Here is a 24,495-nt window from a genome sequence, read left to right on the forward strand (position 1 = left end):
GATTGAGCAAAATGAGAGCTATCAAATCTAAGCCATTTTACTGTGCTGGCCAAAACAATAGAAGCAGGGTAAGTCTCGGTTAACCATATTGTTTAATTTTTACCCTGACATTTCATTCCCTACCACTAGTGAAAGTGGAAGTTGTTTGGGAGGAAATTCTCGAAGGACCGGAGGATGGCTTCTTCAATCAAACTAGAAAGAGGAAGGGACTTTGTAATTTAGGAAAAAGTACTGGGTTTATATGGAGGATAAAAACAGAAAGGGTGATTTGTTCTTCTGCTGGCAGGCCCGCCACCTACCAACCACTTTGTCTCTCATCCTTATAGGTGCAAAGTGCCATTCTGGCTCGGGTCTAAGCCATGACCAGAGTAAAGCTCACCAGATCTTTGCTTGTGCTCCTTTGAGAGGCTTCAGGAGCACAAGAGGGGCTTGTTTTGTGGTCTCTGATACAAAATTAGGCCTACTTTTGTCTATTAGGGTTGGTGGAATGCGGGTCTCTCATAAATGGTATAGTTTCTGTTCAGGCTTGGAACCTTGAATGCTCTTCCATTTGTTTCTTCACTCATGAAGTGCATTTGTTCAGCAGTAGGCAGTATCTCTGCCTTTAAGAAGGTCCATGGTTACTGCTCAGGTCAACATCTTCCATTCTTAGCAACATTGTATTATGTTACTCACTTGACAGTATGACTGCTCATCTCTTGTTGGCATACCGATTACTGGGTATACTCTGATTACTCACCTGTTGTAGTGACACACACACACAGCAGTCTGCAGCTCCTCTGCTTAGGTTAGCTGTGTGTGTCTGCTTATTTGTTTTTAGTCTTTCTGACCCCCTCTACCAACAGGTAGTAAGGACCATGCAGGTAGATCCTTGCTTCTTTCACCTTTCTAATAGCCCACTCTGTCAGCCATGCACTCCCCCACAGAGTGCTACCCATTCAGAAATACACCTCCTCACCAAATAAGGAGTGATGATACGCTATATAAATGCTACAATACAATATAATAGAATATACTATTTGCATTGTGTATCAAAGGTATTAGACCAATCAGATAGGTGGTTCAAATTCTTCCCTGAGCAGCAAAGCTAAGAAAATGACCTATGCTACTTTCTCTATTTCACATACCCTGTTACTTTCTGAGTTCTTCATTATATACACCAGGTCGTTTATGGATCTCCACCAAGATAATTTCCTCTCATTTAATTCACAACTGGACAATGCAAAAAATCTACTTGAGTGTCAAAGAAAAAATAACCAGTTAAGACACAGAAAGCCTAAAAACAATTCAAATCTGGGATAAGCAAAACAGCCTTTGCTCAACAGGAGATACTTGCCCTAGGATCAACCCACATTCGTAGGCAACTCGAAACCTTGGTTGTATAGCCTACTCTGCATGCAACTAGTGGATAATATTGACTGAAGCCTTAAGATATTGATGTTTTGTCAAGGCAATGGTATTCAATAATGTAATGCAACAATGATTATACACAGTGTAAAGAAGACAGCATGTAATAGACACAGTGGAAATTAACCAGTTTCTACTTAGACAAATCATTTTGTTTTGAGAGAGAGTGCCTGGAAAAAACACTGTGAGGTTTACAAATAAATGAAACCTACACATAAGAAAGGAACTTTTCCATAATGCATTGATGCTGCCTTATAGTCCATGGTCCTTGCAGATTTGTGGCTGCTTTTGGCAAAGATCATAGCTGTGAGCTTCTCTAAGACAACACATTTTCAATATGTGCTTTCCTTGGAGTTGTCGAAGGGGAATCTGGGGATGATGTTGAACCAGCTCTTAATTTCTCGTACTTGCTATGACATGCGAAGAAAGGTAAGAAATCATGATATAATGCATTTAGATGCATCCATGTACTGTCACGTCACCTTGCAGACCGACTGTTGTGCTCTACAAGGGTGTTTTGATGACTCTTTGGAAGAAGCCATCAGCATGAATAATAGTTCAGTTTAGCAGTCATGGATTTATCCAATCTGTTATAGGGTGTTATGACGATCTTGATTATTACAGTAGGTACATCAGCACATGCTAACTTAAAGTCTTTCAAGGTAACTTTAGCTTAGGTTTTATGGCAATGTTTGATATATGGTGATGAACATATATGATACATGTGTTTGTGACTTCATGTCATCTTACTACAGTTGCAAGATCTTGTTCGCAATGTCTATGGTAAGCATGCAATGCTATTTTCGATGGGACCTGGGGGTTGTGACAACAAAATGCATCGTATTTTTAAAGCATACATTCTGCAGCTGTCTTTCCCATTTGACAACCAATGTAATTGTAGTGTTTAGTGTTTGGATTATGTTGTCCTGCACCTGCCTATTTTGCCATTAAGGCATCCCTTTACTTTCCAAATACCTACCCCTTAGAATTTCCTGCAGGAGTTTTTGTGAAATGCATGTGATGCGTTAATTACTTTTGTTTATTTTTTATCTTACTTAAAATTAGGCTGTACAAAAGATTTATAAAGCTCCAGCTAGAAAAGTGTGCCCAATTTTGCTTAACAGGAGACTGATGTGAGCAGAACCTGTCTGGAGAGAGTGCAGTAGCACATGCGATCCAAGATGGCAGCCGATGCGTGACCTCTGTCTTACCTGAAATTCTGATGACAATTCTCATGTGGAAATATAGCAAATCTTGGGATTTTTGCTATTGTGAAGGACTAGTGGGGGCCTTGGGTCCTGATTGTGGTGCTGTTCATAATAATTTTGTGTCTCTGAAGTACGTTGATGTCGACTGCACTTCTGGTTGGGTGACTGTTCCAGTCACCCTTTGACAGTAGGATGGCTTTCAAGAAGAGAGGCAGGCTCTCTGGCTTTCCTCTTACTTATTTAAAGGAACACTACAAATATAACTCAATTCTTTTCTTAAAGCACCATTACAATCTACATTTTTACTTTACATCACAAGCTACATTTTTACTTTTGTCACACTAAAAAGGGGACAGCTTCCTTTGGAACTTACTATAACCTGCTTTGATACACTTTTCTGAAGTGTACGTATCATCTGGTGCTAATATTATATTGGCATATATTTCTACTGGCACAAAATGAGGTTTTTACTGGTTTTGATGGTGGTTGATTAAGTTTTGTACCAGTTTATGGTGATTCAGCCATTCGAATTATTTTGATACTGAATTGGTGTGTTTATAGCAAACTATTCCATGGCCCACTGTCACTTAACAATATGTCTGGCACTAATCCAGATGTGAAAACTGAAGAACTCTCAAATAAAAGGAAACTGGCTACATCTCCAGCAAACCCAAAGCTATTAAATCAGAAGAACTATCATTTGCAAAACATTTGGAAGAAATTCATGTGATTCAGTTATAGTAATACTCGATGCTATCTCATTAAGCATATTCAAAGGGGTATGGCAGGAGTAATCATGAAAGTGTCAGACTTTCATGAAATTAAATTAAGAAACGGTAAAGCAAAGATTTACCAGCTAACCCCTCAAGTCCCTAGCCCTATACATGTTTTATAATTTACTTATTTCTTTAATGAATTCATATAGGAGAAGTAGTTGATCTCATTGTTCTTGTCTTTAAGTTATTTGAAAATATTTTAATCAAAGTATCTTTTATTGATATTGTTTTGTTTACATTCTCGTTGACCCCTATCACAAACAGTAACATAATTGTGAACTATGCAGACTAGTGCCCTTGCCAGTATTTTGTAAAACCTTTTAGTTTGAGGTATGCCTTTGCATTCCATTTTCTTGCGCAACACTGAAATTTAGTTTCACCAAATTGGGATGACTTTGCATACTTTTCACAAATTAAAAAAAGTTTAAATTTTGTAGATTCATCATACCTTCTCAAAAGACCATTTTGGTGTTCAGTGAAATACTTGTGTCAGTATCAAAACATGTATTGTGTTGGCAAATCGAGGTCTTCAAAAATACAAATGAAACTAAAAATTACAAGCAACCCGGTCTTCCAATACAAAAATTAAAAACAACTAAACACTTGAGATGGAAAATCAGGATTAAAAAAAATCTATTTGTGATTCTTCCATGTACCTGATTACACTATCCATGTATTTGACTGTTCTTACAGTCAATTGTTTATCTTTCCAAACAAGAACATTTCTCAGCTTATGTAGATGCATATCCCAATTAATCTGAAAGGTTTTTCCCCTGAAGTTTTATATAGCTCAAGTTTGACCCGAAATTTTCAGGTATCTGAGTGCTTTATATGAGCACAAGTTGCGCTACACAAGGACACATTGGGGCAGATTTACAAGCCCTTTGCGCCACTTTTGCGTCACTTTTCCCATGTTAAAAGTGACGCAAAAGTGGCGCAAGGGGCTTGTAAATCTGCACCATTAATTTTTGTAAGTCACTGGGAGATCAAGTGATTTGCCCAGAATCACAGGATGTTATGAGTCCCTTCCGAGACTCAAATCCAGTTCCCCATCATCGAGGTCGGCCGCTATGTTTTTCCTTTATCAACCTTGGAAAGCTGTAGATTGCATGTCTGTGATATTCAACTGTATACTTTAGATCATAAGGATTCCCTCCGTGGCAGTGATATATCCAGATATCTATTTGTTAAAGAGCAAAAATGGGTGTATAGATTGCACAGTGATACTCTGGGTCTCAATGATGATATTCCCTGGGTTAGTCTTTAATTTGATAGCAGTTCCTAAAATGCTTCATAACACTACAAACTCGATGGTCTGGTTATTGGTGGGTATGGCTCTGACTGGTGTTACTATGTGGCTTATGTAAACATCTTTCCCTGCATCGTGGCCACCATTAGCATATGATGGCCATCAGATGACCAGCAAGAGTTTTCAACCTGTGATGGAGCACATAGATACTTTGTAACAATGTACGCCTATGTACACGAGAGCCGATTAAGGGCATGCCTCCGATGAGATACATATGGGAACATCACTCCTTCGAGGGCACACACCATGTAGGGTATGTCCATTCCATTATTAGCGATGTACCTTTTGTAGCCTTGGCTAACACAATAAGATCAATAGGGACGCTTGAACAATCACTACTGCCCTACTACTACCATAACTTTTCTCTTACATCTAGTGTTACTTGTGAGCGAATATAGAATGTTATTCTGCATTAACAAAAACATTTTTTTAGTTCGAATTACCTTTGACCTCCGAACTATAAATATTCGCGCGTGACTTCCATTTGTATTATTACGTTTGAATGATGCATGGAACTACAGAATAGTGACGCGTGACGTCATTTCGTAGTCCAGCGGCGCCACGACGCCTTATACTAAGCGCGCGCATTTCGAAACTACAGAAAAGCTACGCGTGACGTCACTTTGTAGTCCGGCGTTGTTATGCCGTCGTAGCTGAAGCGCGCGCTTTCTCAAACCAGGAAATAGACCCACGATAAGAGCTGGTATTTAAATCCGAGGAGGTTGTGACTCCGGTGCCTCCTTCCCAGAACTCGGTGGGAGTCCAGAGGTACCGACGGACAGGTTAGTGTGTGACTGACTGGTAGCGGTAAACAAAGCTATGTATGAAAGAGCGACTGATTCATACTGGGGCTTAACTCATACTACGTTTGTTTTGACTGTTGGCCCTTATGTTTATAAGCCACACGAATGGGTGAATGAGTTGAAATATATTGAAGGACATTTCTAATCAGTATCCAGGGTGGGATGATGGCATGCACACCTTGGGTTTTTGAGTTTATTGCATTGAACTAATTTAATTTCGACAGTGGGCTATTGAGGACATAGAGCCATAAGACACTAACAGGATAGCCATGAAAATTAGGAGATGTACAGTAAGCACACAGCTAGCTGTCCCTGCGACTGTGTCTCTTTTTCATAATAGTATTTTTTGTGAGAAATGATCTTTACAAGTCATTGACCTTTGACTGGTTTCTGTTTCAAAGAGCTGGAAGGGAGTGGAGTGCGATTGACACGCACTTTGTGATTTGGTAGGACTCTATACTTCAGACAGGGTCTTCTTTGGTTTATTTGTTGGTTGAAGAGCCCTCCCCCTTTTTTCTCCCCTCTTTTATTGTAGAGCGGGGCCTCATCTATACCCGAGGAAGGTTCCAGGGAGGTGAGGTTTGGGCCTTGACCACTCAGGGTAAGCGAAATATTAGAGCCATTTTGGGCATACCATTATGCCTGCAGGTCTCTTTTTTTTACAAGCACAAAGTATGATAATTGATTTATTTTCCTGTAGGTGATGATTGCATCCTGCAAATGAAGGTTTCGCATCAAGCGAGGTTGTATGGTTCTTCTTATTACAGTGTCTAGATATAAGAAGTTTTCTGGTTAATGTGCAGTAGCTGCGATTTGGTCCTGAAGAAAGCCTGGACCAATTCCATTTAGGCTGAAACATGTTGACCATGTAGAAGGAGTCACAGTGTTTTCTGCTATGAGGCAGTAGCAGGGACTCTAGTTAACTCTTCGGTTTTTATTAGGTGTGAGGAAAGAGATATTGTCAAAACATCTTTTCACATAACCTTTTTAAATCTCACTGCACTGCATCACATAGTTTTTTTCACAGTTTTTTCTATGTTTTTTTCAACACGCTATGGCATCAATTGATTGCCTTGGTGGGGAATGGCATCCACGAAGAGCGTATGAGCTTGCCACGGAGGGAATCCTTATGATCTAAAGATTACCCTCATGGATGTGGCAGATTACCACGTGATAATACTGACCTACAGAGCTTGACACTTTAGTTCTATCACAACGATACAATTTGATGGAAATCTTGCTCAGCTCGGTTTGCCAGGGTTAAAAGAAGAGCTACCTTCTATCAGCATACACATCACTTATTGTGCTTCCTCTTAGACCCCCAGTCCCTTTTTTGTAGTTGTATTAGTTTAGAATAGGGGATTTGGACTTGGGCAGGTCTTTAAATTATTTTTCCCTTAGACCCTCCTCTCACCTGTTGTTTTGATATTCAACTGTATGTCCATATAATATGCAGGCCCTTGAATTGAAGATAGTATATTTTGGGGTCCATCGGATTGCTGGAAAGGACTGGGCATTATACATTGGACTAGATGTTCAAAGCCATTTTACAGCAGCAAATTCTGCTATTGGCAATATCACAGGATTTGAAATCTAAAAGTGCTTTTTACAGTGTACAAAATGAAATTTATGAATCGCAAGATTTTTTCAAACTTTTGAGATGCTTTCAAATTTGCAAATAGGATGGAGGATGAAAAGTGCACCTCTTTCAGATAACGAGTAAAAAAGGTATGTCTGAATGGCTTGAGACTGCATTTGCAGTCCCAAACCACTGATCACTTGGGGAGAGGCAACTGATTCTCAAAGATAGAGCTGTTCCCCACCCCCTTTTCCAGTGACAGGTTCTCCTTTGGGAATGATGTCTGCTATGCACAGTGTTATCCCAAATGGAAATTCTTTTTTTAAGCTACCACATGTCCCATTAATGGACACAAGTTGCTTAAAAGATGTTTTCGTTCTAGATATGCAAATGCAGAGACAGAGGGCTGTACCTCGCTGCCCATCATCACTGCACTTGCAGTCAATCACAGGGGGTCAGAAATTGCGACCAGCCTAGTTATCGTTCATTCTGCAATTTGTTTTATGGTTCTCTAGAAATAGACACGTTGGTATTCAACCTATTATTTCATAGGTCACCTTGTAATTTGCATCTTCATTTAAAAAAAAAATCTTAAAATTGTAAGTATAATCAATTGCAAAGCACATTTAACAGAAAATCTTCTGAAATTAGTTGTGTATGTTTTTAGCACATATTTATTTCTGCTTAATATTGCTACCAAAAACTATTCCTCCAATAAAGACTGAGAATGTATTACTTCTTTATTGTAACTTTGAATTCTTTGTAGCTTATATCCAAAGACCTACATGCCAACTCAGTTTGTGCACTAGCAGCACTAAATAGAAATTCTACACATCTGTCAATGATTTAACAGATATTCCTGTCCAATTACCACCATTTAACAAAGTGGCATTAGCCTAACACTCTTTAACACGTTTTAAGGATGTATTTCAAAACTCTGCAACCAGGTAAAACAAAGCTTTTGATTGCAAGTTTCAGCCATATTTGGTGTATCAAAATGGACTTGTGCAAGTTAAAATAGTTTTTTCGACATTTATCAAATGTCCCATCAAACCAGGTGCTCAAATTATTATAAAAGATAACTGGCCCGATTGTCAAAGACAGCTGACCATAGAACAGGAAAACAATGTTATTGACATTTACTACTCTAAGAGTCAGTTATATTGTTTGATAATTATATTCAGATCAAATTTAAAGATGATGCTTTAGCTTTTAATTGGTTCCCATCAACCTTAAGCATGCCCATCCCATCAATAATTACACTCAAATACTCATAAGACCTTACTTCCAGCATCTTAGAACCCACGAGCAGCAGGGGCCTGATCACAAGACATATTTGATTGGTGCTATTACATGTTCTTGCTGGTTTGCAAGGTATTTCTTGGTCCAAAAACCTTTTACTACCGTCACTGTTATCATCAAAGCAGCAGGGCACACGTTGGACCTGACTTTTTCTAATATATCTTGTTTATGGGGCAGCTCCGCTGAGTGTCTTGTCTGGATTGACCATTTCCTTGTCCCATTTACTTGTTATGGAACCCGTCACTAGAAGAAGAACAAGGTACCCCTGAGATGAAGAGAAGATGGCAGAATATTACAGACACACCTTATACTTTCTCTCTTTGCTCCTCACCTCCTTCCTTCACAGGCAACCCAGATTCTGATGCTGTCCTGATTAGTTAATGAATGAACAATTCTTTGGACCTTTGATCACCTCTGAAAGTCCATATAGCTAAAAGATCCAAGACTTCTTCTCCCTGGTTCTCCACCATCCTAAGAGCAGAGAAAAGCTTGTGTAAAAAGATATATAAATCGTCTGTCAGGAAATTTCATAAACTTTCATGGAATACCATGAAAGAGCACCTCCCGTCACATATTGAGGCTGCTTCCAATACCTCCAGGGAAATATTTAACATAGTGAAGTCCTTTCTCACCTGATGTATTAAAACATGCTTTTAATCCTTCGCCCAAACTCAAACAAGTTATTGAATTGTTTTGACGAGAAAATCCATAAACTGTACTCCACTTATCCCAGTGGATCCTGCATAGAAATATGGTTGCTCCTACCTCTAGTTATAAGTCAACTCTTTCCGAGTTCTGTGCGATATCGGAATGTGACTCACTCAATGAGCTAATAAAATGCAAAGCAAGCTCTCCTGAGGACCCCTGCCATTCCCAAATTTTCAGGATGATAGCGCATTTTGTCAATCTATTTCTTAACAAAATCTGGAACTCATCCTTGAACGCTGGCATTTTCCCTGCCACCTGGAAACAGAGATTCCTTCTTCTGCTTCTCAAGAAACCCACTGCTGGCCCTACTGTTCCTAGTAATTTCAAGTCCATTTCGCTGCTGCTGTCCCCTACTAAGCTTCTGGAGAAGATGGTAAATCATTAGCTATCCCCCTTTGTTGTGGCTAACAGTCTTCTCCACAATACTCAATCGGGCTTTCAAGCAGGATACAGCACCGGAACAGCACATTTGGAAGTGTTGGAGTCTGTTAGGGAAACCTTAAACAGAGGCTCTTCTACATGGTGGTATTATTAGACCTGTCAGCAACATTTGACAGAGTGTCCCACTCCACTCTCGTGAACAGATTAACGGTCTTACTACGAGTCTTATGGTCCATATACTGCCCAACTCGCTGGGGCACAGTGGTGGCAGTCCCACCATCACTGCAGAAGTGGTCCAACCGTTTAGGGATCAGACCGCCATTTGAACAACGCAAATGTCAGGGAACCGTGTTCCCTGGAGGTGGTGTGGCGGTCAGGGGGGTTCACTGACAGAATATCTATGTAAACAATGGCGAAGTACATTTTTTTTTATATAAAAATATAGAATGCAAAAATATCGACTCCTTGTACTTAAACAGGTAAGTCCAAAAATAGCGAAAAAAATATTGATGTTAAAAATAGTCATACAAAATATCGATTTTTATATATATATAAAATAAATATTAGATTTATTTAATACATGTAATCTTAAAAAATTAAGTGGATTGAATATACATTTTAACAAATATAACAAATAAACTTAATTAAAAAAAAATTAAACACACATACATAATTATCAATATATACATATTTACTTTAAAACAATTAAACTATTAACTTAAATGCATTTTATAATTTTAGATTATATAAAAATATACATATATATTTATATCAATAACATAAATCTACTAAAAAAAACCATTCTTTTCTAAATGAAAACATTAAACTATTGAAAAATCTTTAAACTTAAATTTACCACTCCAGTCAGTGCAACAGTAGGCAAACTGTTGGATAGCGGAGTGGTAAAAATTACTATTCCCACTCTAGTGAGTGCAACTGTAGGGAAAGTGTTGGATAGCGGAGTGGTAAAAATTACTATTCCCACGCTAGTGAGTGCAAATGTAGAGAAAGTGTTGGATAGCTGAGAGGTAAAAATTACTATTCAAACTCGAGTAAGTGCAACAGTAGGGAAAGTGTTGGATAGCGAGGGGTAAAACATACTATTCCCACTCCAGTGAGTGTAACAGTAGGGAAAATGTTGGATAGCGAAGGGGTAAAAATTACTGTTTCCACTCCAATGAGTGCAACAGTAGGGAAATTGTTGGATTTGATATGGATACAAATTACTATTCACAATCCAATGAGTGCAACAGTAGGGAAAGTGTTGGATAGCGGACGGTTAAAACTTACTATTCTCACTCCAGTGAGTGCAAAACTAGGAAAAGTGTTAGATAGTTACAAGAAAGAATTTATTTTCCCACTCCAAGCAGTGCAACAGTAGGGGAAAATGTTGATTGAAAAGGGGTAACAATTAATATTGTCACTCCAGTCAGTTCAAAAGTAAAAACAAACAAAATATTAACAACAAAAATATTAAAAAAACAAAATAAGTAAAAACATATATAAATATATAAAAAATTAAAATACAAATTTATTGAATGTTACAAACTTAAAAAAATATTACAATGCTAAATGCATATGACAAATACCTCCAAATATTATATTAAATAAAAAAGGAAATAGTTTTCAAACAAGTACATATTTTAATTAGAAATTATTTAGAATCAAAAACATTATTACATAAATGTACTCTTTTTATTTCCTACCCTATAACATCACACAATTCACAACCTACGTCTAAATTTATTTAAAAAATGTGCTTACATAATTAATTACCAACTAAAGAAATATTGTTAATTAAAAAAGAAATTAAAACTCATAAAAATGAATACATTTCCCTCACTTTACCCCTATAATCCCCACGAGCCACTATTGGTATATAAAAACTAATTATAAAGTAAGTAAAATAATTTACTCCCACCCTTTACCCTTAAAAAAGTAAAACTCACACACACAAAAATATAAACAGCTACCCTAATTAAATATCAATTCAATAATTAACATTATCAACCATTTATTAATTAAACATAAATTACTTCCCACACTTTACCCCTATATATCCCATAACCCACACCTAAAATGAATTACACACATTTCTTATTTAATTTTCAATTAATTACTAAATATTAATTAATAACTAATAACTACAAATAAATTACTTCCCACCCTTTACTCCAAAAACCCCACAACCCACACCTAAAAAAACTACACAGTTACCATATCAATTAATTAGCTAATATAAATTAACTACTCATTTTTAATTAAATATAAATTACATCCCACCCTTTACCCCTATAAACCCCACAACCCACACCTAAAATTAATTACACAATTTCCATAATGAAGTTTGAATCAATTAATTAATATTAATTAAGAACTAATTATTAGTTAAAAATAAATTACTTCCCACCCTTTACTCCATCAACCCACACCTATAAACAATCACACAATTACCATTATTAATTATCAATTAAACAGTTAATATGAATTAACAACTAATTCTTTAATTGTGCATAAATTACTTCCCACCCTTTACCCTAACCCTCACCTAAAACCCTAAAACAAATTGCACAATTACCATAATCAATTATCAATTAATTACTATTAATTACCCAATTTATAATACATTACAAATAAATTACTTCCTACAATTAACACCATAAAATCTAAATTAAATAAATACAAAATTATCATTAATTTATTATAACTAATTTACTTCCCGCCCTATTCCCCTATAAATCCACAACCCGCTACAGGACTAGAAAAAGCAAAATGTACTGAAAATAAAATTGCTAACTACGAAAAATGTAACACATATATTAAAAAACCTAAAACATACTTATACAAAAAACATACATCACATACTTTTAAAATATAAACTAAAATACATAACACTAACTAAAAAATCCATATTTTTGCAAACAATATTAATTAATTCTATATTTTTAAAAACTTGATTTGTTTCCTTAAATTCGATATTCTTGACCACAATATTCTTGCTGTCGATTTTTCTGAATCTCAATATTTCCAACTCGATATTTGTGTAGGTCAACATTTCCAACTCAATATTCTGTCTCAACACCGATCAGGGGCTCAGAAAATGCTGGCGGTGCTACTGCAGCACCACCATTCATATATTGAGATTCCCAACCGCGAGCCTCACATGGCCTAAATCCATTGTTTTTTTGTTCCCCATGCCATTCCAGTTTAAAAACAGCCATATGCTAATCAGTCTTGACCTTGTTTCCCGTGGAAACAGTCCAGCCTGAACTGCAAGGCCAGGCTCTCCCAGGACCAGAAACAAGCATCCTTGGACCAGTTACCGGGTTTCACGCCTCATCAGCCAGGCTAGATTCACTCCAGTGGCATGGAGAGCACAGGGCCCACGTCTGGGCATACCCATCTCACTCGGGGTGACAAATGCAACAAGAAGAATAGATGGACAGAATGATGATCAATGTCAAACATTCACCCCAGTACAGAGATCTGGGCTCAAATCGATCGTTTTTTTGCTCCCCATGCCATTCCAGTTTAAATCCAGCCATATGCAAATCAGTCTTGACCCTGTTTCCCTTGGAAACAGTCCATCCCGTACTGCCAGGCCAGGTTTCCCCTGGACCAGAAACCAGCATCCTAGGACCGATTTCGGGGTTTCAGACCTGGCTTGGCAGTTCGGAATGGACTGTTCCCATGAGGCACAGGGTCGAGACTGATTTGCAAATACCTGGGTCTGAACTGGGGTGGCGAAGTGAGCTGAAGAACGACGAAGGATTCAACCCAGATCTGTGACTGGGGGTGAGTGTCTGAAAAGTTTCAGCGCTCCATCCATCTTCTCCTTCTGTTTGCTTTGTACAATATCTTGGCCATGGAGAGATTGTTCAGCAATAATACAGGTCATAATTTAGGGGCAGATTATGAGTTTGACGGTCCATCGGACCACCAAACTCGCATTGGCATGGTGGTCCGTCCGCTGTGGCGCAGCAGTCTGACCCAGCAATATGGGACTGAGAAGCCTTTTGGCTCCATAGACCTCTGTTGAAACCTGCCAGGCCAATCAAATGTAGGTGCATTGCTGCTGGGCTGAAATTCAGGTTTCTCCTGCTCGAATCTTTTCAATAGAAGCAAATGTGATTCAGCAGGAGATTGTGAAGAAGGTATCCAGCCTCATGGAGTCCTCTTTGGCTGCAACCTCCAGTTTTGCCTCACTGGAGTAATTTGAGCTCCAAGAAAGTGACTGTGTGCAAAAGAAGAAATCTTGACCGGGCAAAGGTGACAAAATATCCACTGATGGACATTCGTAGGGTGCAAAACTTGAATTTCTCCTGCTTGGAGCTTCACAGAGTCCACACCCGACAGCTATCTAACCTCGTGAAGCCCTTCTCAGCCACTGCCTTGCCCAACTGAATATTTTGGACTTCTGTATCAGAGACTAAAGGTCCAATTCTTTTCTGATGGATGGAGTATTCTCCCTTGGCCTGGCAGAGGACTTCTGATCGCCAGGCTGAGGCTACTCCGTCGGCCAGATTTACAAATTACCACCTACCTGGCAGTCATTTATAAAGGCATTGGAAGGAACTGTCCTAACAGCAGTTCCTGTCTATGTATTTTACTGTTTGCTACGGGGGGGTGTCTGAAGGATGGAGCCCTGTACTAACTAGTTTTATTTTCTTCTTTTCAGAAAGAAAATCCTGAAACAGGAATTGCTTTTTGAAAAGAAAAAAGTTAATGCTTCCCTAGCCATGAGAGGTTTCTCAGATGGCAGGGGGGAACATAATAAGGTTTTTTATCGGACATACTAAAAAGATCATTGGGGATGAGGGGATGATGAGATCACGGGCTGTATTCTCTTAAGTGTCCACCGCTGGCATCATCCCCAATTATCCTTTTAGTTTGTCCCTGTTTTTATTGTTCCCTATGACCAGGTTTTTTCCTGGCAGTAAGGAACAGTAAAAATGACCACATGTTCGCCCATTGCAGGCGGACATCTAGCCATTTCTCCAACAGCCCTGACTCCCAAGGGCCATCAGAGGGGATTAATCATGGTGAGTCAAAGTAGTCTCTGTCCTTAATAAACCTAGGGTCCGCCCTAAAGTAAGTGCAGCGAACAGACCACTATACTGGTGAGTATCCTTTCTGCCAATATATATATATCAGGCCCGAAGTCAGAAGGTAATACTTCCAACCGGGTTAAACCTGGTTTCTGTATCTACTCCAGTTGGCATAAGTAGGCGGGTAGGTCCTGATGTACCTTGACCAGATGACTGCATTTGACGCTTGATGCTTTTTGGCGCTATCTTATTTAAAACCTTAAAGATACATAGCTCCAGTTACCATTCTTTAATTTTCAGCATTTGGGGTGTCATTATACTTATTAAAATGTATTATATTTTTCTAAATTTGTTTAGGGTTTTTCATGTGTTGTGTTGTGACTTTTGTACTGTTTTGTTACTGCATAATTACTTACAGGTTGCTTCTAAGTTAAGCCTGACTGCTCTGTGCCATAGTAGCCAGAGAGATCAGCTCAGGTTTATTTGGTAGCTTAAGTGGTTCACTATGACAAGTGATGTGATTATTACTTGAGGTGGGTAGTAACCCCCTCAATTATTATTACTTAAGGTGGGTTGTTCTCCCTCAACTAATACTCCAATTTCTTACAGCCACATAATTACAGATATATATTTTTTTAAATAGTAGAAATGAGTCAAAATAATATTACCAGAGAATTTGGCAGATAATACCACATAATTACAGTCGGTCTTCTATTGCTGCATAACTTTTGTGGCCCAGACAATTATGAAGTTGTTTGTTTGGGGCTATCATTAAGTTGATTTCACAGTTTCTATGTACAAGATACATTTTTATACTCATGCATTGTATGTAATAAAAATGTATGTCCTTTTGACTAGGTTTGTTCAGTTGGTGTTGTGGGGTCCATGTATTTGGCCCACGCTCCATCGCGGTCGGCCTGAACTTCTGACTTTATCCCGGTCCAGCGTGACTAGATATCCCAACGAGGTGATTATTGCTTCTAAGTGCTATTTTCACATTTAGGGGTCGATTCCGATGTCAGACGGACTCAGGTCCGTCCGACATCGGTCAGGAGTCGTAACCGACCGACCTGCTGTCATCCGTTACGGCCCTGCAAGTACGATGCGACTGAACAGGGTTCGGTCGCACTCGTATACTTCACAATGCAAGCATGCATTCCGAGCGGAATGCATGCTTGCATTGTGAAAAGCAGGAGTGCAGTTCATCCCTGCAGCCTGTGGCCGGCACCCCAAGGTGCCTGCCACCGGGTGCAGGGATCCACAGAGGGGCACCATAGGTACCCCCAGGCCGCCATTCTGCAGCCTCGCACCCATGGGGGCCCTACTGGGGTACCCCAAAGATAGTTTCCAACAGCCTTTTCGTGCTGGAAAGACCGGCACAATAAGGCAGTGAAAAACTGCCATCGTACTCCCTCAGTCGTAAAGAGGCGGCCGGGGGAGTACTGAGGGATTTCCGGACGGCGGATGGGCTCTCTGAGCCTATCGTCAGCCATCCAGAAATCCGAGTCAGATTCCTTTCCGACCGAGCCCATCGGAATTGCTCGGTCGGAAAGGAATCCGGCCGACACGTTTCAATTCGGTCGGAAGGGCTCGGACCATCGTTCGGAGCCCTTCCGGCCGAAATCTGAATCTGCCCCTAGATCTGTAAAAAATCATATCTTGGCTTATACGTTTTAATTATAAAATTTTGCTCCATTTTTCTAACCTGGCGTGGAGTCATTTTGTTGTGTTTTCATTGTTTGACTGTTTGAAGTATTGCACATGCACTTTTCACATTGCCTCTTAGGTTAAGCCTGACTGCTCTGTCCCAAGCTACCAGAGGGCGAGCGCAGGATAATTTAGGGTGTGTTGTGACCTACCCTGACTAGGATTGTGGGTCCTGCTTGGAAAGGGTGCATACCTCTGCCAACCAGAAACACAATTTCTAACATCCTTTTGTAAGGTTTCCTTTCCAGATCCTTTTATCCTATTGTGTATTTGGTTGTGCAGTCAGGGTTGCGCTTTTAGTATGTCTACTCAATGGGAATATAGCACTCTATCACCCAAGCCACTCCCACCACTGCTTCCTAGAAAAACAGGAAGCCAAGGTTGTCATGAACTTCAAGATGCACTCTTGCAGTATGATACGGGTTTGGTATTACTCAGTGAGAGACCAAACAAGATATGTGTAAAACTCTAGGGTCCTGGTGACTTGGACCCTGCAGAATGGATTTTTAGTGACTGTCTCTCCACAAGCAAGCAAGTTCCTGCTGCAGGTCCATTCAAAATCACAAAGAAGCTCTCTTGAAAAATTCCATAATCTGTACTAGTACTATGTGTCGTTGTTGCTCTCAAAGTGTGGGTGTACTTGAAACTATTGACAAACTGAAATAAAACAATTTGATTAAATCAGAGTTCATTAATATGAACCTACAAGGAGAGGATTTGGCAAAATGGTCAATCTGATATTCTAAATGCATTTAGGGGCAGTGATGAATTAAGAACCCTCAAGTAGGATCTCTGCTCACTCAATATTCCTGTATCATCGCAAAATCACGTGCATAAAATGGGAGGATTTCTCATTTTTTAAACAATTCACCACCACCCTGCCCAGCAAAGTTCAATCCTCACAGAAGTCTGAAAAGGCTTCTAATATGGGATTGTGACAAGTTCAGCTATAGAACTAATTGAGTAAATACAAATTTTATGTTGAATTTCTTTGATTATTATACTGTACTGACAACACTAAGTTAGAGTTGACGATAAAGAGGAATATGTAACAGATATTTGGCTTAAAAACAAGATCAAGCTATTGTCAAAAGGAAAAGGTATACGAATCCACAAAAATGTTAGTGAGCAAATGCTTGGATAATGTTAGCAATATTTACATAGTAACCAATCTGTTTATTTCTGATACTTTTGTAAACATGAAATTGATGAAATATTGAATGATAGCTTTGGGGGTGATCTAGGTAAGATGACATTTTGACAGCATTGTACAAGAATGCTGGTATTCCAATCGGTATTCTTCTGGAGGGATAGACTCTCAATTTGGACTATCTTATTTATTAGATTACACAATAATGGTAATGTCAGTAGAGGACCACTTGCTTGACAATGTAGTAAATACGATGGCAGGAGAGAAAGGCATTCTCTCTAGAACAAGGTAAGGAACTACAGCTGACACATTTTATTGATACACACTTATTGGCCCTTCACAACATTAGAGAGCATACTCTTGGAAAACTTTCACCAACATTTCTTGTCAATTTATCAATTGACGTTTGATGAATTATTCATTGTAATTGCATGATATTATTGAAGATTTGTGTCAATCTAGCTCTGCTAGAGATAATTTAGGCAAAACATGTAGTGATGTAAGCATTTCAATGAGTGTGATGATGAAATAAAAAGTCATTTAGTTAGGACAATATGATTTGCTAGATTACAGGCAGATTAAATATTTGCTGATCTAAATCATAAATTTGGACATACCTGGCATCCTAAATTAAGCTTCCATTCCATGGTAATGAAATGCCAAATGGCTTGGTCTATGGTTAAAAACGTTATGATATAAATGAGGGAATACATTGATCCCCTGACTATAGCAGTTTTTTTGCAGTAGACACTGGACATAAATGATGATGTGATATCTTCCAAGATACAGCACTGCATCTTGGAAGAGGACTTGGGTAATGCTCTCTTTGCAGGTAGTCACTGGACATAACTGATGATGTGTTCACTCCAGCAACAAATCTGGGAAGAAGATCCGTGTAATAAAGTCTGTGCAAGTACTCACATGATAGGACTGATGATGTGTGTACTCAAGCAATGCGTCTGGGAAGAGGATCTGTGCAATGTTGGCTGTGCAGACAGGCATTTATTTTGATGATGTAGTCTAAGAGGAAATTTGTTATACTAACTGTGCAGGTAGACAATAACTGTGGTCATGCAACCTAAGATTGTTGTGATTTTAGGAAAATTCTTATTATTGCCATTTATGTAAACTTTTCTAATTAATTTGATACAGTACCATTAACACTTTTATCAAGAACGTTAGTGAAAATGGCAATTTCATCAAAACCTCTGAGATTGTGGAGCATTAGCTAATTATACATTTCCAAGAATGATCGTACAAATTAAAAAGGAAATATTTTTAATGATTGGCTAGAAAACACAGATTTAATTTCTTGTGCTCGGGGATGAGAAATGAGTCACTGTTATTAATGTTTATAGACATCCTTAAATACTGCAATTTATTTTGGCGTTCATAATTACTGTTATTGTTTATTCTCCAATATATGTGAATTGTAATATCGGTTGCTTCCATCATGCCATTGTGCTTCTGCTATATTTTTGACATAATTATGAATTTGTGTTTGTGCCACATGTTCCACCAACAGCTGCATGGTTTTCAGACATTACCAAAAAATCTGCTTTATTTTCACATCCCATTGATGAAAAGTTACTAGCGAAGCTGGCACACGGGCTGCAGGGGAGCGCAAGACACTTTGCAGGGGTTAAGTGCCCACTTTTCAGTTGTTGATTTCTATATTCAACCTTTAAAGAGGTGATAATGAGTCCTGGGTGGTGTTAGTGCCTCCCGTTGAATGATCAGGCAAGGGCTTTTTTGAGCAGCAGGAAAATATGACTGCAATACAAACACGGTGGCTAGACTGGCTCTTTTCTTAGGAAAAATTGCAAGTAAATTCCTGATGTCATCACAGACACCGTAATCAAAGTAGAAGTATTTTCAAAAAGACTTTCCAACCTGACAAGAACAGCAAACTTTTTGCCAGTGGCAGCTGCTGGACTTTAGAATTCTTGGGACATAAATCCAAACCTGAATTGCACGGTATAGAGACAACAATGTTAGCTTCCTAGCAGTAGTCAATCCTCAGTCTAGAGCAACACAAGGCCCAGAATAACAATGTCTAAAGTGCAAGTATACTAGGTGGAGGACTGGTAGACTGACCCGGTAGAAAAGAATGCTACACACTGACTTAAATGGTCTGAATCACCATGGTCTATGTGTATTTACCAAAGTAAGAGGGCCTACTTGTTATGTGTTACGTTTTTTTGGGGGTTTTGGTGCAGAGTTTTATATAGCGCGAACTTGACCCGAATAGAATCGGGTATCAGAGCGCTTTACACAGCACCAGTTACGTTACATGAGGACACACATTCATTTTTGGTTAAGCACGGGGAGATTAAGTGATTTGCCCAGAATCACAGGATGTTCCGCGTCATTGCCGAGACTCGAATCACTAGCATGGCTCTTACCTTCTTCCTGGGGATGGTACATCCTTGTGCATTCTGTTTGCGCAGCATAAACCTGCCTTACATTAAAAATGGTACGATGATGACCAACTTGCTGCCAAGACCCCCTTAAGTCTTCAGAAAATGCAGATAGTACTAGATTACTACTTTGGCCATTGACTTTGAAAGGGCAGGAGGCTGAAAGACTACCGGAGGAGGGGAGGGGGGCAGATCTCAAAGAACGCTTATTAAGAACTGATAAACACGTTGGCCAGCTGCAGGAAAAAAAAACAATGCTCGCATTAGGGCTCCGGTGGACATAATGAGCTGAGGTCATTACAGTACAGATTGCATCGTATTCAACTCAACAGAATGTCATGCAAATAAACATATGTGGCACAAAAGGAAAACGCCTGGGAAAAAACACAGCTCAGATCTGCAAAGGTGTTTCGAAGTTTGTAAACACAAGTAATTTATAAGAAATAGGAGAATACTCTTTTTTCATTCCGCAGTCAGACTTAAGGCAATGGAAGAGGCGCCATAACTCGGGCACAAAGCCATCCAAAACATTAAACTATCGGTGATATTAGTTCTCTGAGTGCAAGCACAAGTGAAGTGTATGGCACCATTAACTCCTGCATGTCCTCTGTCTGTGAAGAGGTAGCGGCAGGACCGTCCTGTATCCATGGATGAGTGAAAAAGACGAGTGTTCAGCATTTCAAAGCTGTAGTTACTGTAGAGGGGCTCAATAGAGAAAGAAAGCAGAACATTTAAGCTACGCTCTCCCTCATCATAAAGTGGCAGAATTCGTTTTAGAACATGATTAAGGTGGAGAATAAACAAGCATTTACAATGCAATGGTCACGGCAATATTATAGGTAGAGCTATTGGTATTGCTAATTATTTTTTTTATCATTTTTGTATCCCTAAATAAATGGCATTGTCATTTCTATTGGCATTACCTTTTTTTTGCATATGTGATACCTATTGCATTAGCAGAGAGAGAGTGAGGTATTGAAATAGAGAGTGAGGTATTGAAATAGAGAGTGAGGTATTGAAATAGAGAGTGAGGTATTGAAATAAAGAGTGAGGTAGATAGAGAGCGAGGTAGATAGAGAGCGAGGTAGATAGAGAGCGAGGTAGATAGAGAGCGAGGTAGATAGAGAGCGAGGTAGATAGAGAGCGAGGTAGATAGAGAGCGAGGTAGTGAGATAGAGAGCGAGGTAGTGAGATAGAGAGCGAGGTAGTGAGATAGAGAGCGAGGTAGTGATATATAAGCATAGAGTGATGTTGTGATGTAGTGAGATAGAGAGAGAGGTAGTGAAAGAGAGTGAAAGTGAGTTAGTGAGATAGAAAGAGTGAGGTAGTGAGATAGAGTGATTGAGGTAGTGAGTGAGAGAGAGTGAAGTTGTGAGGTTGTGAGCTAGAGAGTGAGGTAGTGATGTTTTGAGAGAGTGGGGCTAAAATGCCGGAGTTATGAAAGAACCCAAACATACATGAGACAGCCAGCCTAATCCAAATCGTCAGAACAAAACACCCCGACTGTGAAAGTCGCTAACCAGTGTGCAAGTCAATCTACTTAATGGTAGCTCACTATTTATTCGGCAGCCAGCATGACAACTCAATTAGATGAAAGGCGACAAAGGCTGCACGGTTCTGGGATTTGGCAGCAGGGAGAGCTGGCGTGGCCTTCCCTTCTTTAGGAAAGCCTCTTAGGAGAAGTGAGTGCAGTCGGGCTGGGAACACAGCGTTCTCCGGGCACACGCCAGAATGAACCCATTTCCGTTCAACAAGGAGACCCTATCCGATGCCCAGACAAACTCCCTACCAAAAGCCCCAACTAATGGGGCATCGTTTCTGCGGAAAAAAGACAGAAGATCGAGTCATTTTTCTGTTGCACGAACTTCCCGCTGTGTCCTGCCATTTGTCTTCCAGCTACGCATGCTTCTCCAAGAACATTACTTTCAGACGTGTAAAAAGAGCATGCCATATTCCATTAACTGAACGCGAGAAGGCATTGCTAGCGTATAGCAACACACTTCAAACTAATCTGCACTTATTTAAATGCATAAAAGAAACTTGCAGCTCCTTCAACAGATATTTTCTGCTGCTTAATACCCGGCTCTGAGATTTCCCTCATTCATGGCCTGACAAGAGCGAGCTCTAAATACAGTTCCATTAGTCAACGCAAAATGCGATGTATCAGACTGATGCAAAGTTCAGCACAAAACATTAAACTGGCATTCGCTGTGAAGCTTTGCCAGGATGCCAAGGAAAGTATCTTTTTTTCTGACAACGATTACTCTTGTCTGGTGATTAGCTGGAAATGAGGGCCCTGCAGGTGTTTACAACAGGGTGCATGGGAGTTGTGGCTGAAGGCAGCGCCAGTTTCTCTTAGTGTCTGTCAGGGGCAAAAAGGTGCTCAGAATACGTGCTCATCCAATCCTTGGCCTCTTTAGAAAGCGCACAGAGCCATGATCGCGTATGCCAGTCGCAGTTGCAATTCTATGAAAATGTGTGGGTAGGTTGGTACCCTATGGGAATTTTAGTGAACATGTTTAAGCCACGATCATGATTATATAGACCTTGCCCTATTCAAGGACCGTCACTTATTTTTAAAGCACTTAACCCCTTCAGTGCCCATGACGAGCTGGACTCGTCATGGGCCGCGGTGGCGCTGTGCCCATGACGAGTCCAGCTCGTCATAGACCCCGCCCGCTAATACAACGGCCGGCACAGGGCGGGGAAAGGGGCGGACACTGAAGGGGTTAAAGCCCCGGCGACCCGGAGTACCACTGTTTGCACTAGTACCTACTACCATGTGTCTGAGATGCAGCGGGGCTCTTTAAGGAGGACAGTGCAGGAGGAGGGTGGACTCGGGGCAGGAGGAGCGCGGACTGGGGAGGGGGCAGGAGGAGAGCGGGGCGGGAATCGGAGGCTTTGTGCACGGAAGGAACAAATGTTTGCTCACTTCACAGCTCGATGTGTTCTCCGGAGCAACCAGGTGAGGGAGGGTCACATGGGTGCGGCTGTTTACCGCCTCTGGCCATGAATAGACCAGGCCCTCCTGAACCCACACAAGGGGGGGGGGGCGGGCAGGATCGATAGGGCTGGCTCCCAAAAGGGGGGGGGGGAGAGAAGAGTCTTCAACGGGTCTGTGCTGCTCAGGAGGTTTAGTGCGGCCAACATGAACTGAAATCTGAAAAACGCCCAACACAAGCGCACGGTGTATTCATATTCTCCACGGCCTCTGCAACGCACGCACGCACTTTATGAAGTCTCAAAGGCCGCTGCAACACACGCACACACACTTTATTAAGTCTCAAAGGCCGCTGCAACACACGCACATACACGCACTTTATGAAGTCTTAAAGGCCGCTGCAACACGCACTCACATACACTTTATGCCGTCTCCAGTTTACCTTTGTTTACTCTCTACCATCGTCTCCCGGTTCTGTTTTTAATCCGATTGCCACTTTCCTACCCACGGTTTGTGCCTTGAATTATGGCACTCAATCGCTGCCGTTCCTTGGGCCCAAAGAAACTACACTCACCGCAAACAAAAGGCACGGCGTGAAAACCCAGTGTGCAGGGAAGCGAGGAGGACGCAGCGCTGGGGCGACACACGAGTAGTAGATGGAAACGTGGTTACTGATTAAGATACAGGGCTTAACTAGGCGAGCGGCGGGCAGCGCGCAGGAGCAACAGCAAGAAGATCCTCACGGCCAGACGATGGATAAAAAATGGCGGATGGGAGCTTCCAAACTTTTTCGGATTCGGGGGCGTGTTCCTGCTGTTGTAAAAGGGCGTGGCTAAAAAGTGGAAAGAACAGCAAGGAACACGCCCCCGAATCTGAAAAAGACGGAGCCTATTTGGAGGGACGGCTCTCTCCTCCAGTGGCTGGCCTCCGTTTAGGAAGCCAGCCAATGGAGGAGAAGCTAAAAGAGAGGCGGGCTAAATAGCCACTCTAGAAAACATTAAATCTCCGACTTCCGGTTCTGCCTTCGGCAGACCGGTAGTCCTCGACCTAAAAACGAAAGATTACTTACCTTCTACCGTATGCCGCCTCGTTACTCTCCTCCTGTTGTTCCGACTCCCGGCAGTCCATGGGTGCACTGCACAGGCTCTCAAACTCCCCTCGGCCAATCCAGACGCTGCTCTGATGCTGGTAATAGTATTACGACCATGAGACAAGTACTGGGATTGGTGTGAGCTAGTTGGTTTTCTGCTTACACAGGGATGGGACCCTGTGCCTATTCTCCACCCAGCTGTGCAGTGCAGCTTGGTTTGGAGGCTGCTAAGTGCGCATGTCGGTTTGGGCGTCCTGAGACAGCTGGCCAAACCGACATGCGCACTTAGCAGTGCCCATCACTCCTCCTCCTCCTCATTCTGCCACAGCTGCTGCTGTCAGAATGAATGGCTCTGCCCTTGGCTCAGCTGACAGCCTGTAAGAAAAATAAAATAATAACATTATTTTATTATAATTTTATTTTTCATGCTTGAATTTGCTGGCTCCCAGCAAGGGGGCGACACTCCTCCACATTAACGGGGGAGCCGCCGCTGCCTGTTGCATTTCTTTTTAAGGTCTGAGCCTATGAGTTCATAGGTTCTCTTAGTGAGACAAAACATGCTAAATATATATTATGCAGTAGTGTTTTCTGGGTTGTTTCGTGGTGTAATGATGTGCTTCCAGAATTCCTAGAAGACGAGCAGAGAATAAATCAGAAACTGAAGAG

The 24,495-nt window shown here is 40.6% G+C and overlaps 1 protein-coding gene across 1 annotated transcript in view; it reads left to right on the plus strand.

Moving 5' to 3' along the window:
- Positions 1–24,495, plus strand: part of LOC146789297 (calcitonin gene-related peptide type 1 receptor-like) — a 2,166,593-nt gene that overhangs the window by 30,793 nt on the left and 2,111,305 nt on the right. The window lies entirely within an intron of this gene.

Source organism: Triturus cristatus, chromosome 10 (genome assembly GCF_964204655.1).
Source record: "Triturus cristatus chromosome 10, aTriCri1.1, whole genome shotgun sequence".
Classification (NCBI taxonomy): Eukaryota; Metazoa; Chordata; class Amphibia; order Caudata; family Salamandridae; genus Triturus; species Triturus cristatus.